Source organism: Astyanax mexicanus, unplaced genomic scaffold (assembly GCF_023375975.1).
Source record: "Astyanax mexicanus isolate ESR-SI-001 unplaced genomic scaffold, AstMex3_surface scaffold_35, whole genome shotgun sequence".
Taxonomy (NCBI): domain Eukaryota; kingdom Metazoa; phylum Chordata; class Actinopteri; order Characiformes; family Acestrorhamphidae; genus Astyanax; species Astyanax mexicanus.
This window is the reverse complement of record NW_026040045.1, coordinates 501073-519162: the sequence shown is the minus strand read 5'-3', so window position 1 is coordinate 519162 and position 18090 is coordinate 501073. Positions and strand designations below refer to the sequence as shown.

The following is an 18090-nucleotide window of genomic DNA, read 5'->3' as shown; positions in this document are numbered from 1 at the left end:
CTACTGTAGAGAGTCCTGGCCTGGAGTCACTTGCACATATTCCTCCTGATTACTCTGATCTGAATGAAGTTTTTAGCAAGTCACGTGCTACTCAACTACCCCCACATCGCTCCTATGACTGTGCTATAGAGCTTATAGACAATCAGATACCTCCCAAGTCACGTATATATCCTTTAACTCAAACTGAGGAACGTGCTATGGAGGAGTATGTGCAGGAGGCTCTATCTCAGGGGTTCATTCGTCATTCCACTTCTCCGGTAGCCGCATCCTTTTTCTTTGTCAAAAAAAAAGATGGAGGTCTGCGCCCATGTATCGACTATCGACAACTAAATGCAGTTACCAAAACTTATCCCTATCCTCTCCCTTTGGTACCTGTAGCGCTTGAACAACTACGCGGAGCTTCCATCTTCACTAAATTAGATCTCCGCAGTGCTTATAACTTGGTGAGAATTAGAGAGGGTGATGAGTGGAAGACTGCCTTTTTCACCACTAGGGGGCACTATGAATACTTAGTTATGCCGTTTGGTCTCAAGAACGCCCCGTCCGTATTCCAATCTTTCATAAACGATGTACTCCGTGACATGCTAGGAAAATTTGTCATAGCTTTTATAGACGACATTCTAATTTATTCATCTGACTTGACTACACACATTTCCCATGTTCGTGCTGTATTGACCCGTCTTCTCCAAAACCAGCTTTTCGTTAAAGCGGAGAAATGTGAATTTAATCTGTCTACCATTTCCTTTTTGGGTTATGTTATTAGTGCCAGAGGCATTACTATGGATGATAGGAAGATTCAGGCTGTAGTTAACTGGCCAACCCCTACATCAGTAAAGGAACTACAAAGATTTCTTGGTTTCGCAAACTTTTATAGAAGATTTATTCGTAATTATAGTTCTGTAGCTGCTCCACTGACCAATCTATTGAAACGGAATGCTAGAAAGTTGATCTGGTCTGAAGAAGCATCAAACGCTTTCTCTTCTCTCAAAGGGGTGTTTACTTCAGCTCCCTTGTTAAAACATCCAGATCCTAAAGAGCCCTTTGTTGTTGAGGTAGATGCATCCAGTGTTGGAGTAGGTGCTGTCCTCTCCCAAAATATTGGCTCTCCCAGTAAGATGCACCCTGTTGCCTACTTCTCCCCATGGGCGTGGTAGTGGGGGGAAAAGTGGACCTGACTACCCAGGGCCCGAGTAGGGAGAGGGGCCCATGAAAATCCTGATTTTATTTTCGCTCACTTTCCTTTGTTTACTGGCATGGATAGGGGCCCATTAACATAGAGGGTGTACAGGGCCCAGAATTTGCTGCTACGCCCCTGCTTCTCCCACAAACTCTCCCCAGCTGAACGGAACTATGGTATTGGTGATCGTGAACTATTGGCCATTAAATTAGCTTTAGAAGAATGGAGACACTGGTTAGAGGGAGCACTACATCCTTTCGTGGTAATAACTGATCACAGAAATTTAGAATTCTTGAGATCTATGAAAAGCATGAATTCACGTCAAGCAAGTTGGTCTGTCTTCTTTGCTCGTTTCAATTTTGTAATCACTTATCGACCTGGCTCCAGAAACACCAAGGCAGATGCCCTCTCACGAATTTATGAGGAAGATAATGTAGAAACCTCAGAACCCTCTACAATTCTAAAACCAGGTATAGTTCTAGCTCCTATCAGATGGGATATCTCGGAGGAGATCAATCTAATTAACTCTACATCCCCTCCTCCTTTGCAGTGCCCCCCAGACAAATCTTATGTACCAGACCAGTGCAGAGATAGACTCATTACTTGGGCTCACACTTCTCCTACTTCAGGACATCCTGGCGAGACCCGCACTTTTCAATTATTAGAGAGTCGTTTCTGGTGGGAAAATATGCGATCTGACATCCATAATTTTGTATCCTCCTGTACTGTGTGTGCTCAGAGTAAAACTCCCCGTACTCTACCTGCCGGTAAATTAGTACCTCTGCCTGTTCCTGCTCGGCCTTGGTCTCACTTAGCTGTCGATTTTGTTTCTGATCTTCCTGAATCTATGGGTCAAACAGTTATCATGACAGTTATAGACCGTTTCTCTCGCGGAGTTAGGTTCATTCCTTTAATATTATATATTAAATATATTAATATTATTTAATAATATCCTCTAATATTCCTGCGGTAGACGATTGGATGCGTCGGAGCGAGGAAGTGTGGGAGGAGACTCACAGACGCATTGAGGCTGTTTTACAACGGCAGAAACAACAGGCTGATCGCCTACGCCGTGAGACCCCCCTTTACTCTCCTGGTGATCGGGTTTGGCTATCTACAAGGGATTTCCGGCAACCAGATGCTAATAAGAAACTTTCAGTTAAGTATATTGGTCCTTTCAAAGTCATTAAGAGAATTAATGAAGTTACCTACCGTCTCGATCTACCCTCTCACTACCGTGTATGCCCTTCTTTTCATGTGTCTTTATTAAAGCCGGTTATCCCTGGTCCGTTGGATGAGACATCGCTCGGGGCGTCTCCTCCTCCTCCGGTGGCTATGGACGGTGGCCCGGTTTATGCGGTAGAACGACTTTTGGACTCCAGGAGGAGAAGGGGAGCCCTGGAGTATCTGGTGGACTGGAAGGGCTACGGACCTGAGGAGAGAAGTTGGGTTCCGGCAACTGATGTCCTGGATCCTTTAATGGTGGATGACTTTCACCGGTCTCATCCATACCGCCCTGCACCACGCCCTAGAGGTCGCCCTAGGAGAAGGTCTCCAGGTCCAAGAAGGGGTAGACGCGGTGGTTCTGTCTCTGTCCGGTCCCTCAGTTCGGTCCGCAGTCCCAGGAGGGGTCGTCCCAGGTCCAGGGCTTCCATCCATTCCGTTCCCGTTTCTGGGCCACCTGTTCAGGACTCCGCTGAGGTTGGGGGGGCTGTCTCCTTGTGTCGTCCTCATCCTTCGGATTATTCGGACTCTTTGGAGGGGGGTACTGTCACGCGGCCGTGTTCTCCTTCCACGCTACCTGACTCCATTTCCCAAGATCCCATGAACAATAACGTCAACAACACACGCTCACCTTCACCCAATCATGTTACGCTCCGACGCTCAGACTCACCTGTGTTCTGAGTTAGTTCCGGTTCATTCCCCTCTAGCTTCCTGTATTTAAGGCGGCCGTTTGTAAACAAACTCCGCGAGGTATTGTTAACTCATGTTACATACTAAGCGTTTTCCTGTGTATTGTTTTTGCCTTCTCGTTACGACCCTGTTTTCGGATTATCGGTTTATGTCTTTTGTTTTGCCCTTTCTGGATTTGATGTATGGTTGGACTGTTTCTCGGTTACGAACTCGGACTGTATTTTTGACTACGTCTTCTGTCATCGGTGAGATCTTTGTTTGCCTGGCTATTCTGTTAGCAGTATCTGTTAGCTTTACTGCTAATAAACCTGTTTGTATTTTTAACTCGGCTCGCGTCACTCCTCACTACCTGGCGTTTCACAATCCTATACAAATGTACTCGGATAACACGTTTTTTTAAACTAATTAAGCATCAAGTGTAACTATTACTAGCCTAATATGCGTAAATAAATGAGTTTTTACCGTCCGCTGGAGAGGCTAAGCAATAGCAGCTTCTCCTCCTTGTTTGCAACGTTATGAATGCCTGAGAGGTGTTTAGGCAAGTTGCTATACACCACATGGCACAAAGGGCACAACTGTTGTCTCATTTCTGCCACAAAACATAAGCAACATCAAAACAATCACTTTAGGTTAAGACAAATCCGTTTTTATTCTAATTTATCACTAAAATCTGAAGAGCTCTAATGTAACGCTACTTACTTGGTCAAACTCCGACGACTCCACTGACTGACGAATACGCTTACTCACTGTAACAAAGAGGACTCCACTGACGCATGCGCTCTTCGGGTGTCGCATTGCGGAAAAAAGGGGCGGTGCCCCGTTAGCGATGACGTGGCGCTATGTTCACTAAAGGGTGGATGTTCACTTAACTGTATTTTGATCAGTTTTGAAGAAATGACAAGTCAAATAACATCCATTCTTAATGTAGGTTATTTTAGGCAACTATACTGTTCAAACTACACACTTGGTGGTGTTAAAAATGTTTGTTTTGTAGTGGATTAACCAGAGGATTTCTTCATTGCTTGGACACAAACACACACTACCCCCACTTTACGGCCTATAAGGAAACTTCGAACCCAGAACACTCTAAAAAAACCTTGGAGTAATCTTTTTTTCAAACAACCTTAAATTTCAAAATGACATTTACTGACTATTTCTTCACTCAGCCTCGCTCAAGAGCCCTAAATGCGAGTTTAGGGTCAAATTCTGTTTACATTCCTCCAAGTCATAAACCTCGGAGTTAATGTAAACATTTGGAACATTTGCAACACCATCACTAGGACGGGACTGCGGACTTAAGAGAGTGTCAAAACTTAATTAATGCCTTGGAAATTGTTAATTCACCAAATGTTGTACCAATTTAGGGGTTTGTGCCTAGTTATTTCTGCAATCACTTAGAAATAAGATTAATGAAATTAAGAGAAATGTTCTAAGCTTGGGATTCCATTTTCAACATTGCAGGCTCAAATTCTGTGGGGTGCAGAAAGAACTCCTTCCCCCACCGTCGTAAATTCAGACAGGCAAGGACCAGCCGCTTATCTAAACACAGCAGAGGGGGGAGAAATTTCTCACTAAGAAGATTTTGCTGAAAATACATATAAATTGACTATATAAAAAGGTGTTTTATAGAATGTTTACTAAATAATGGTATATGTGTCTGGTATATGGTATATGTGTTTGGATGTGTCCTGATTGAATTCTCCTACACATTCAAGTCTGAATCAACAAGGTTTAACTAGCATTTGATAATTTAGCTTTATTTGGTTATCAGTGGTTTAACCATGTATTTTCTTTTAAGTGATTTAATTGGGTTTAAATAATATCATGACTCTTGATCTCTTTCTGACAGTACCATCCATCATTGTATTTCTAAGATTATCTTGAGTATTACAAAACTGTTTGTGGGCAATATATATATATTACATTTATTGTGATTCAATTGTAAGATTGTGTTTCCTGAATTTATCATCACAAACTGATATGCTGAAAAATGTATTTTGATCCACTGTTTAGTTGAGTTTTCTTTTGGTTGGGTCTATTAGAAAAATAGACCACTAGCTGATGCATGCTGACCATGTGAGGGGGGGTTTATGGCCCTTTGTGAATAAGATCATCTTCCCCACCAAAGTTTGAAATTGCTCCTAGACCAATCAAAACACCGACACTTGGGCCACAGGGCCAATCATAGCTCAGGGGCCAAACAGGCCACAGAGACTAATAGTTAAACTGGGCAGACACAGTTCAGTTTCCAGTTTAGAGTTTCCAGTTGAGTTTTGGTAGTTCAGGTCAGAGCAGTTGGAGGAGAAGCAGTTAGAGAAGGAGTGGGAGAAGGAGTTGGAGAAGATGAGTTGAGGAAAACAGTTAGAGGAGAGAGGTTAGGGAGCCCAGAGATGGAGAAAGGATAGACTGTTAGTTTAGTCATCTTAAGTTAGTTTTCTTAGACTAGTGCATTTAATCTTCAAGTATATTAATATTAGCTATCCTAGTTAAAATATCTAAGGTTATTTTACAATCTACGAAGCCAAGCATTATTCCATCTAAGTTTAGCTAAAGTACAGCTGAAAAGGAGATCCGCCAGATCCAACCCAGAAACCTGCGGTCCGGAGGCCACCAGCAAGCCAGCTGAGAGTGGGGATTTACCCTGTGGGTTCTAATGGGGCTCCGTGCTGACACAGGAAGTCAACCCACCCTGCAGACAGGCTCACGTGATCCTTTTTCGGGGTGAAGCATCAGACGACCAACACAGACGGACGTCACCGAGGCCCATTTCAACACCTCAGAGTAAGGCAGAGCTGGGTTTAATCTTTCGGCAGATGGTGTTCTGTTGGTCATGGTCTGGGTCGGGTCTTTAATAGAGCGTCTTTAGTATAGATGACTCATTTTGAGTGGCTTGGTTGGAAATAAGAATTGGTTTCGTAGACTTAAAATGCCTTAGACCCTTATTTAGAAATACTCACTTAATAGTTACATTAATCTTTATTCCTTTCATATCAGCATTATAACGTGTTTGTTCTTTTATTTCTCATTTATCATTCTACACTATGATTTGATAGCTAATGGCTACATTTATGACTTTTTAATGAATTATTTACTCCTATCTGTGTGATTTAATAAATACTTTTATTTTACAAAACCTGTCATTTCAGTGTGTTTTTCTGGATAACTTGGTTATGAAAATTTCTGTCACCTGTAGAAACCACACCCTGAGATGTCTTGTGTTATTAATTAATTTGATTAATTAATTAATTAATTAATTAATCTAATTAAATTAATTTAATAACTGGCGCCCAATAAAAAAATATTTCAACATCTCAATTAGCACCAGGTATTAAACCACTGAGCCGCTACATAATTTGGCGCGCCAACGTGGGGCAGGATTATTATTGGCTCTCCGCCGCGAGACCAGAATATACACATTTCATAACCAGTTCCAGAAAATAGCGCTGTAAGTTGCAGAATAAAGTGTATTTTGTTTTTATTGCTAAATGCGTTAGCTGCTGGCTAGCTGGCCTAGCTGGAGTTAACTGCATAAACCTAGCGTGTTAGAAACACACGCACATGTTCTACACGTGTTTTTGTTTACAATTCAGGACTGCCAGTCCCCCGCTGTGTGTGCGCGTCGCGCGCACGGTCCCCTGTGTGTCTGTATAACGTGTACAGTTGTGTGTGTGGTATGCGAGCGCTCTTGAAAACATTACGCTTATTTGTAAAATAAGCTTGGTTGACACACCGCCGTGTGTGGGTAACCTTAAACCCGGGTGTATATACGTGTATATACGTGTGTACTTACATAAGTTCGAACTGTTTCCGGTAAAATAGACATATTTTGCCAGTGTTGATCTGATAAGGCCTTCGCGCAGGTCTGAGTCACGGATCTCCGGCTCATTGACTCCGCGCTCCAGTTAAAACTGCCGGTTTTTGCGCGAAATCCGTAAAATCCTGCAGTACTGGACACTTCCACGTGCGTAAAAGAGTAGCTAACTTTTACGTAACACCACCCTGAGTGGCAGGAAGTTTATTGTGTGCGTGATTAAACTAACCACGCCAGGATGTAAATCCTCTTTGCTCATCTTGTGAAGTGTGTTGCTGCTGTGTTAAACTGTCGGACAGCCGTGTCCTTCTCCTCTGCTATTCACAGTCGACTGAGTCAGTCAAATCTGCTGACCAGGTCCCAGACCCAAGGGGCGGTCCTTAACGTGGCATCATCAGTGGGCGTGACCACTCCCACCAGTCGGCCTCTGCCACCATCTGGTGGACAGCCTGACTATTTACACTCAAACTCAAAGGGTGTTTTACTACCCCTCACCACTAGGGGGGGTACACTGCCACATCGCCATCTGGTGTTTGATTTGGGTAACTGCATACAGTGCAGAAGGTGCATCTCATTTGTTTGACCACCAGAGGGAGCCACTTAGCCACATAGCTGTGTCGCCACCTGGTGTTGTACTTGTGTAATTGCTATCATCCTGTAGAGTGCATTTAGAGTTTCTGTCGCCAGAGGGTGCCAATTTCAAACAAACTTTTTGTTAAGTTAATAAAGGGAATTTGCATTGTGGTTGGGTTAAATGGTTTGTAAATAAGTAAACAAATAACTGCATTAATTTAATCGGTTTATATTAAATAGTTAAATTTAAGTTTCAGGTCTGCTCTCTCAAACATTACTCTTTATGTTACATTGAACCAAGCTAAATAGCTATCTCCATTGAGTAACTAATCACAACATAAAATAATTAACTGGTCATTTTAATCAATTTGATTAAGTAAAGTTAATTAAATTTTTGTTAATTAATTATTTTCAATTTAATTCAACCATCTTCAAATAAATTAAGATTAATTATTGATTGATTAAGATCAATTATTAATAACTAATTGAAATTAATTAATTAATTAACCATTAAAAAAAAAAAAAAAAAAAATAACTTATCCAGTTATCAGTTACTCAACCATATACCCAGCACACCTGTGCTTAATACATAGTTAAATTCTCCCATCCTGTACATAGTTAATAACTATACCCATATTTAGACCTGCTGCATATAGTGGCCTACAGTTATTAAACTGTTCACTAGCACCACTGACAACAAATCTAACTATTCTTTTAAAATTAATCTACTAATTGTAACCTTAGGTCACCCCCTTTTAACAGATTTTCTTCTTATAAAAGGCACAATGCTAATTAACTCGAACATAAAATAAACTTGTTTGTCATCAAAATTGTTTGATTCCACGTGCTTTACGTAAATCAAAATGTGTGTCACTGAAAAAGCTCTTTTAGAGCTTACAGCTGGTTTACCCCCAGGACTTACCGTCCCAGTCCAACAAACGGACAGTGGGGGTCTCCATGCACTAATTGCCAAAAGCCTCAATGAGTGTGTATCTAAAATCCTTGAGGGCAAGCAACAAGTGGATCCGATTTCCCTAATACTGTGGAAACAACTGCTGTTGTCACAGGATCAACTTGCTGCTTCCTCCAAAACCATTCAAAATCTCCAAGCAGAGATTGTGACTTTAAATGATAGAGTTGCAGACCTAGAGAACAAAACTGTACAGTCTGAAATGAACCAAAGAGACCTCAAAACCGAAGTGCAGCTGCTTCAAAAGGAAGCCAACATAGCTACCCAACTTGCAGCTCAGTCACAGGAAAAACTAAAACATGCTATTGCAAGACAGGTTGAGCTACAAACTGAATTAGCACATGCTAACAATGCAGTCAAATTAACTCGAGACCAAACAGAGTTAACATTTGAGCTGATGATGGAGGGAGACTCCCCCATCAATCCAGCTGGTAAATCAGGAACCCCTGGGGTTCCGGATCTTAAGCAACAACCCTCCACAAATACATTCCCTCTAGTCTCCCTTAAAGGTGCTGAAGCGCCAGTAGAACCAAGGTTCACTCAGCGTTCTCAGCCACATGGGACCTCTGTGCAACCTCAAGCACCCTCTGATAGAGATTTGGACAAAATTGCGCGTAACATCCCACGCTTTGAACCAGAACCGGACGGTTCTAATGATGTCCACCAGTATCTTCGCGACATTGACTTCTTCTTACGCCGTTTCCCCAAGGCCACGGTAGATGATAAAATCTACCTCATTAAGGTGTCCTCTAGTCGGGAAGTTGGACGTCTCATTGAGCGCCAACCACCCCAGGTTAAGAGAGACTATCCTGCTCTATGTAAGGCTTTGGAGGATGAGTTCTCCAACCACCTTGCTCAAACCGGCCTTGCTGCAGCTCTTGCAATAAAGCAGAGTCGCCAGGAAACACCCCTACAGTACTATCACCGCCTCAGGCACGCTTATTTCGGCTATAGAAATGAGCCTGGAATGGAGGAAGAGGAAGTTTTCAAAACATTGTTCGTGAGAAACCTCCATCCCTCCACCAGTCACTCTTTTGGAGTCGCAGCCTGCCCTCGTACGCTAACAAGCCGGCAGCTGCGTGATTTGGCTCTCAGAGGATTTGCTAAGTTCCAACAAAACATTAATAAAAAATCAGAGTCAAATGACGTCCTGATAATTAATGAGCAGTCCTCCTACGTCAAGCAAAAAGGGGCACACAAGGCTCCAATGCCACCTAAGAGTGTTCCACTCTTGGCGTCGCTCGTCCCTACATTGGGCCAAGCAAAGTGACCAAAAGCCCACCTATCGAAGGAAAGGTAGGATAAAACGCAGTTGGAATGGCAAACACTCACAGCACCATGCTCGAGCACAGAGCTCCAGCAAACTTCAATCTCCGCTCAGGAGAAAGAGCCCAAAGCACCACAAACGTTGGTGTCCACCTAAAGGGCACAAGGATGAGACATATCCAACTAACCTGAGCACTAAAGACGGCAGTCTGCTCAGACAATTTCGTAACGAAATACGCAAGCAGGACGATGCTGAATCTGAATTCTTGCCAATTGTCCATGCTCCAGATCAACCTGCTTGGGGGGGTGCGAAATCCATCCACTCCAATGCAGCCTTGGTTGTACAGCCAGACGCTGAAGACAACCACACTGAGGAAGCTCCTTCCCTCAGCCTGGAGGATCCAATACCTAAACAATTCTTGGGTTTCTTAACCGAGAAAGGTTCAACACCAAAATTCTACCTAGCCACCTGGCTGGAAAATGTGTTCGGGTATGAAGCTCTTTTGGACACGGGGTCAGACATTTCTTTAATGTCAAATTCACTTTTTGACCAGGTGAGGGCGACAGCCCGCCGAAACAACAAAGAGATACCTCTGAAAAAGTGTGCTCTTCACCTTCAACCATATTCGCACACTGGTATCACTCTGCATTCTGTAGCCCTGGTGCACGTTACCATCGGTCCAATGAGCCTCACCCATCCAATTCACATTTCTCCGTTGGAGAACGTCCCATTGCTCTTTGGCAAAGACCTCCTTGACCGGTTCAAACCATTGATTGACTTTCAGCATCGTAGAATCTGGGCACAGGTTTGCGAACCCCTGCCCTGTCCTAAGGCACAGGATAGAGTTCAATGCTATCATGTTGCTAGCAACATTGAGCCACACAAGCTCATTGAACCTTCAAATTCCACGGGAATCAATGAGAAGCTCACTGTCAGGGTTCTGAAACCACCATCCTCAGAATCCCCTACCATGATTCTAAAACAAAACACCTGTTCATGGGCATTGACTCCCTCTACGGCTGTAGATGAGTACAACCCAAAAGCTGGAAAGTCATTCACTCTTAACACAACGGTCAACGGTGAAATCTTTGTTCCATGGGCTGACAAGTCAGCTGTTCACAGAACACCTGCAGGTTCCTTGCCACGGACTAACTGTGATCCTCTGTTCGTGCACCAAAAGGATTGTTCTCTTCTTGTTCCTGCACCAGTGGTTCCAGACAAACACAGTCCCTTGGATTCTTATGAATGTAAAAACATTCCCACCATCTACACAGATGGATGTGCTTTTCGGAATGCTCAAATCAAATGGAAAGTTAACATGACAATTGGTGCATGTGGCAACACTTCTTTCAGAACACTGGCATTTCAACTTGATCCACTTGCCACTTACTGTGCGTCTTTCAGGATGCTCAAGGGCCTGTTTGTTTATGCCCCAGATACACACGCTTCATCTTCATTCGTGGTGCCTCAGCGCCATGGGGGGGAGAGCCTAGCCCAGGCCCTCGATCACCCATGGGTGGACCACAAAATGATGGGGGAAACACACCAAGCATTCCCACAATTGACATATCTGCCACTTGTTGGAAAAAGGCTAGTGTGTTTTCAGCCCCAATCTTCAGAAGATCTGTGTGGTATATGGCCAATTCCACAAATGGATTGGGTCGAAAGACTCATGAAATTTGTCCGAAGGAACAAACATCTCATCACTGTGGCAGGTGCATTTGCCAGATGGGGGGGACGTCCCCCAGACCCTATTGAAATGGCTCAGGCCACAACTTTTTCGCTGAACCACACTTTCTCAGGTGTTGGTATATCTCACCGTTCTAGCGGTGAACTGCGGAAACACCCAAAACTGGGAAAAAGCACGCTTGGATACTAACCATTGTGCTACACTGCTGACAAGCTACTGGTGAGGTCCCAGCACAGCACTGGCAAAACAATTCGCGAGCTCAGGTCTCATTGGTTTGGTCCTCAGGCAAAGGCAGACAAACTGCCTCGCATCTGGAACCAAATCCCGCATCGTCAGTGTTTTATTAAACTGATTCTCAAACAAGTTCACTGTAACCCAATTAAACTATGCAAAAGCCTCATGGGACAAGTCGGGACCAATAATGCCCTAGGTTAAATCATAATACTGGGCCAAATACTTAGACACACTGAGTGTTCATTGTCCACCATTTTCTGGCCTGACGCAATTGTTAAATTGAGAACGTACCACACATTCATTGTCTGGAACTCACCTATCCGAGTAGCATAACCCACAACAAATTGGATATTTTGTTAAACCTAGAGTTTGAATCACCATTTCAAACCATTAGCATAGCAGTATAATAAATACGTGGAGAAGGGGGGGTGCCAATTTTTTTTTTTTTCTCCTCTCTTCAGGTGCCCAAAACATATTTTGTTTCCCTTCTGACTACGTTTGCTCCGCTATATTGTTCTCAATTGTTGACTAAGTAGTGGCTAATTATTGAAGCATACCTTATGGGTAGGTTGTCTTGATAAAGTTATAAAGGAACAAATAGCTAGCAAACTATTTGTGACCCTTTCATATGCTTGTTGCCACACTATCACATTAAATTAACTATTTTATTCAGAACCAAAAGCCAATAGCTACAACAAAAAACTGATCATCAGAGAAATTGTATATCCCTTAGACCAAAAACTCTGTCAGCGACCTTGTAGTAGATTGTCTTAAGAAAGCATGACCAACAGGACACCAATTGCATGAAAGATGTACCCTAACATGCTCTGTCTACAGAAATCCACGTTGACATCGACCGATGACCCAACGTCCAGTGGCCCATCGATCGATGGGGGGGGAATGTAGTGGATTAACCAGAGGATTTCTTCATTGCTTGGACACAAACACACACTACCCCCACTTTACGGCCTATAAGGAAACTTCGAACCCAGAACACTCTAAAAAAACCTTGGAGTAATCTTTTTTTCAAACAACCTTAAATTTCAAAATGACATTTACTGACTATTTCTTCACTCAGCCTCGCTCAAGAGCCCTAAATGCGAGTTTAGGGTAAAATTCTGTTTACATTCCTCCAAGTCATAAACCTCGGAGTTAATGTAAACATTTGGAACATTTGCAACACCATCACTAGGACGGGACTGCGGACTTAAGAGAGTGTCAAAACTTAATTAATGCCTTGGAAATTGTTAATTCACCAAATGTTGTACCAATTTAGGGGTTTGTGCCTAGTTATTTCTGCAATCACTTAGAAATAAGATTAATGAAATTAAGAGAAATGTTCTAAGCTTGGGATTCCATTTTCAACATTGCAGGCTCAAATTCTGTGGGGTGCAGAAAGAACTCCTTCCCCCACCGTCGTAAATTCCGACAGGCAAGGATCAAGCCTTATCTGAGCACTCAGCAGAGGGGAGAAATTTCTCACTAAGAAGATTTTGCTGAAAATACATATAAATTGACTATATAAAAAGGTGTTTTATAGAATGTTTACTAAATAATGGTATATGTGTCTGGTATATGGTATATGTGTCTGGATGTGTCCTGATTTAAATTTTCCTACACATTCAAGTCTGAATCAACAAGGTTTAACTAGCATTTGATAATTTAGCTTTATTTGGTTATCAGTGGTTTAACCATGTATTTTCTTTTAAGTGATTTAATTGGGTTTAAATAATATCATGACTCTTGATCTCTTTCTGACAGAGTACCATCCATCATTGTATTTCTAAGATTATCTTGAGTATTACAAAACTGTTTGTGGGCAATATATATATATTACATTTATTGTGATTCAATTGTAAGATTGTGTTTCCTGAATTTATCATCACAAACTGATATGCTGAAAAATGTATTTTGATCCACTGTTTAGTTGAGTTTTCTTTTGGTTGGGTCTATTAGAAAAATAGACCAATAGCTGATGCATGCTGACCATGTGAGGGGGGGTTTATGGCCCTTTGTGAATAAGATCATCTTCCCCACCAAAGTTTGAAATTGCTCCTAGACCAATCAAAACACCGACACTTGGGCCACAGGGCCAATCATAGCTCAGGGGCCAAACAGGCCACAGAGACTAATAGTTAAACTGGGCAGACACAGTTCAGTTTCCAGTTTAGAGTTTCCAGTTGAGTTTTGGTAGTTCAGGTCAGAGCAGTTGGAGGAGAAGCAGTTAGAGAAGGAGTGGGAGAAGGAGTTGGAGAAGATGAGTTGAGGAAAACAGTTAGAGGAGAGAGGTTAGGGAGCCCAGAGATGGAGAAAGGATAGACTGTTAGTTTAGTCATCTTAAGTTAGTTTTCTTAGACTAGTGCATTTAATCTTCAAGTATATTAATATTAGCTATCCTAGTTAAAATATCTAAGGTTATTTTACAATCTACGAAGCCAAGCATTATTCCATCTAAGTTTAGCTAAAGTACAGCTGAAAAGGAGATCCGCCAGATCCAACCCAGAAACCTGCGGTCCGGAGGCCACCAGCAAGCCAGCTGAGAGTGGGGATTTACCCTGTGGGTTCTAATGGGGCTCCGTGCTGACACAGGAAGTCAAACACCCTGCAGACAGGCTCACGTGATCCTTTTTCGGGGTGAAGCATCAGACGACCAACACAGACGGACGTCACCGAGGCCCATTTCAACACCTCAGAGTAAGGCAGAGCTGGGTTTAATCTTTCGGCAGATGGTGTTCTGTTGGTCATGGTTTGGGTCGGGTCTTTAATAGAGCGTCTTTAGTATAGATGACTCATTTTGAGTGTCTTGGGTGGAAATAAGAATTGGTTTCGTAGACTCAAAATGCCTTAGACCCTTATTTAGAAATATTCACTTAATAGTTCTATTAATCTTCATTCCTTTCATATCAGCATTATAACGTGTTTGTTGTTTTACTTCTCATTTATCATTCTACACTATGATTTGATATCTAATGGCTACATTTATGACTTTTTAATGAATTATTTACTCATATCTGTGTGATTTAATAAATACTTTTATTTTACAAAACCTGTCATTTCAGTGTGTTTTTCTGGATAACTTGGTTATGAAAATTTCTGTCACCTGTAGAAACCACACCCTGAGATGTCTTGTGTTATTAATTAATTTGATTAATTAATTTATTAATTAATCTAATTAAATTAATTTAATAACTGGCGCCCAATTAAAAATATTTCAACATCTCAATTAGCACCAGGTATTAAACCACTGAGCCCGCTACATAATTTGGCGCGCCGACGTGGGGCAGGATTATATTCTTATTGGCTCTCCGCCGCGGGACCAGAGTATACACATTTCATAACCAGTTCCAGAAAATAGCGCTGTAAGTTGCAGAATAAAGTGTATTTTGTTTTATTGCTGAATGCGTAAGCTGCTGGCTAGCTGGCCTAGCTGGAGTTAACTGCATAAACCCAGCGTGTTAGAAATACACGCACATGTTCTACACGTGTTTTTTGTTTACAATTCAGGACTGGCCAGTCCCCCGCTGTGTGTGCGCGTCGCGCGCACGGTCCCCTGTGTGTCTGTATAACGTGTACAGTTGTGTGTGTGGTACGTGAGCGCTCTTGGAAACATTACGCTTATTTGTAAAATAAGCTTGGTTGACACACCGCCGTGTGTGGGTAACCTTAAACCCGGGTGTATATACGTGTATATACGTGTGTACTTACATAAAGTTCGAACTGTTTCCGGTAAAATAGACATATTTTGCCAGTGTTGATCTGATAAGGCCTTCGCGCAGCTCTGAGTCGCGGATTTCCGGCTCATTGACTCCGCGCTCCAGTTAAAACTGCCGGTTTTTGCGCGAAATCCGTAAAATCCCGCAGTACTGGACACTTCCACGTGCGTAAAAGAGTAGCTAACTTTTACGTAACACCACCCTGAGTGGCAGGAAGTTTATTGTGTGCGTGATTAAACTAACCACGCCAGGATGTAAATCCTCTTTGCTCATCTTGTGAAGTCAGTGTGTTGCTGCTGTGTTAAACTTTTGGACCGCCGAGTCCTCCTCCTCTGCTATTCACAGTCGACTGAGTCAGTCAAATCTGCTGACCAGGTCCCAGACCCAAAGGGCGGTCCTTAACGTGGCATCATCAGTGGGCGTGACCACTCCCACCAGTCGGCCTCTGCCACCATCTGGTGGACAGCCTGACTATTTACACTCAAACTCAAAGGGTGTTTTACTACCCCTCACCACTAGGGGGGGTACACTGCCACATCGCCATCTGGTGTTTGATTTGGGTAACTGCATACAGTGCAGAAAGGTGCATTTCATTTGTTTGACCACCAGAGGGAGCCACTTAGCCACATAGCTGTGTCGCCACCTGGTGTTGTACTTGTGTAATTGCTATAATCTTGTAGAGCGCATTTAGAGTGTCTGTCGCCAGAGGGTGCCAACTTCAAACAATTTTTTTTTTTAAGTTAATAAAGGGAATTTGCATTGTGGTTGGGTTAAATGGTATGTGAATAAGTAAACAAATAACTGCATTCATTTAATCGGTTAATATTAAATAGTTAAATTTAAGTTTCAGGTCTGCTCTCTCAAACATTACTCTTTATGTTACATTGAACCAAGCTAAATAGCTATCTCCATTGAGTAACTAATCACAACATAAAATAATTAACTGGTCATTTTAATCAATTTGATTAAGTAAAGTTAATGAAATTTTTGTTAATTAATTATTTTCAATTTAATTCAACCATCTTCAAATAAATTAAGATTAATTATTGATCGATTAAGATCAATTATTAATAAGTAATTGAAATTAATTAATTAATTAACCATTAAAAAAAAAAAAAAAAAAAAAAACGTATCCAGTTATCAGTTACTCAACCATATACCCAGCACACCTGTGCTTAATACATAGTTAAATTCTCCCATCCTGTACATAGTTAATAACTATACCCATATTTAGACCTACTGCATATAGTGGCCTACAGTTATTAAACTGTTCACTAGCACCACTGACAACAAATCTAACTATTCTTTTAAAATTAATCTACTAATTGTAACCTTAGGTCGCCCCCTTTTAACAGATGTTCTTCTTATAAAAGGCACAATGCTAATTGACTCGAACATAAAATAAACTTGTTTGTCATCAAAATTGTTTGATTCCACGTGCTTTACGTAAATCAAAATGTGTGTCACTGAAAAAGCTCTTTTAGAGCTTACAGCTGGTTTACCCCCAGGACTTACCGTCCCAGTCCAACAAACGGACAGTGGGGGTCTCCATGCACTAATTGCCAAAAGCCTCAATGAGTGTGTATCTAAAATCCTTGAGGGCAAGCAACAAGTGGATCCGATTTCCCTAATACTGTGGAAACAACTGCTGTGGTCACAGGATCAACTTGCTGCTTCCTCCAAAACCATTCAAAATCTCCAAGCAGAGATTGTGACTTTAAATGATAGAGTTGCAGACCTAGAGAACAAAACTGTACAGTCTGAAATGAACCAAAGAGACCTCAAAACCGAAGTGCAGCTGCTTCAAAAGGAAGCCAACATAGCTACCCAACTTGCAGCTCAGTCACAGGAAAAACTAAAACATGCTATTGCAAGACAGGTTGAGCTACAAACTGAATTAGCACATGCTAACAATGCAGTCAAATTAACTCGAGACCAAACAGAGTTAACATTTGAGCTGGTGATGGAGGGAGACTCCCCCATCAATCCAGCTGGTAAATCAGGAACCCCTGGGGTTCCGGATCCTAAGCAACAACCATCCACAAATACAATCCCTCTAGTCTCCCTTAAAGGTGCTGAAGCGCCAGTAGAACCAAGGTTCACTCAGCGTTCCCAGCCACATGGGACCTCTGTGCAACCTCAAGCACCCTCTGATAGAGATTTGGACAAAATTGCGCGTAACATCCCACGCTTTGAACCAGAACCGGACGGTTCTAATGATGTCCACCAGTATCTTCGCGACATTGACTTCTTCTTACGCCGTTTCCCCAAGGCCACGGTAGATGATAAAATCTACCTCATTAAGGTGTCCTCTAGCCGGGAAGTTGGACGTTTCATTGAGCGCCAACCACCCCAGGTTAAGAGAGACTATCCTGATCTTTGCAAGGCTTTGGAGAATGAGTTCTCCAACCACCTTGTTCAAACCGGCCTTGCTGCGGCTCTTGCAATAAAGCAGAGTCGCCAGGAAACACCCTTACAGTACTATCACCGCCTCAGGCACGCTTATTTCGGCTATAGAAATGAGCCTGGAATGGAGGAAGAGGAAGTTTTCAAAACATTGTTCGTGAGAAACCTCCATCCCTCCACCAGTCACTCTTTTGGAGTCGCAGCCTGCCCTCGTACGCTAACAAGCCGGCAGCTGCGTGATTTGGCTCTCAGAGGATTTGCTAAGTTCCAACAAAACATTAATAAAAAATCAGAGTCAAATGACGTCCTGATAATTAATGAGCAGTCCTCCCACG

General features: G+C 42.3%; 1 protein-coding gene across 1 annotated transcript in view; it reads left to right on the top strand.

The window, feature by feature from the left end:
* LOC125790235 (uncharacterized) overlaps positions 1 to 12972 on the top strand; it is an 80191-nt gene extending 67219 nt beyond the window's left edge. The window contains exon 2 of the mRNA XM_049473229.1: positions 12220 to 12972. The gene's annotated coding sequence lies outside the window, so the exon portion shown is untranslated. The remainder of the gene's footprint in view (positions 1 to 12219) is intronic.
* Positions 12973 to 18090: the final 5118 nt, after the last annotated feature.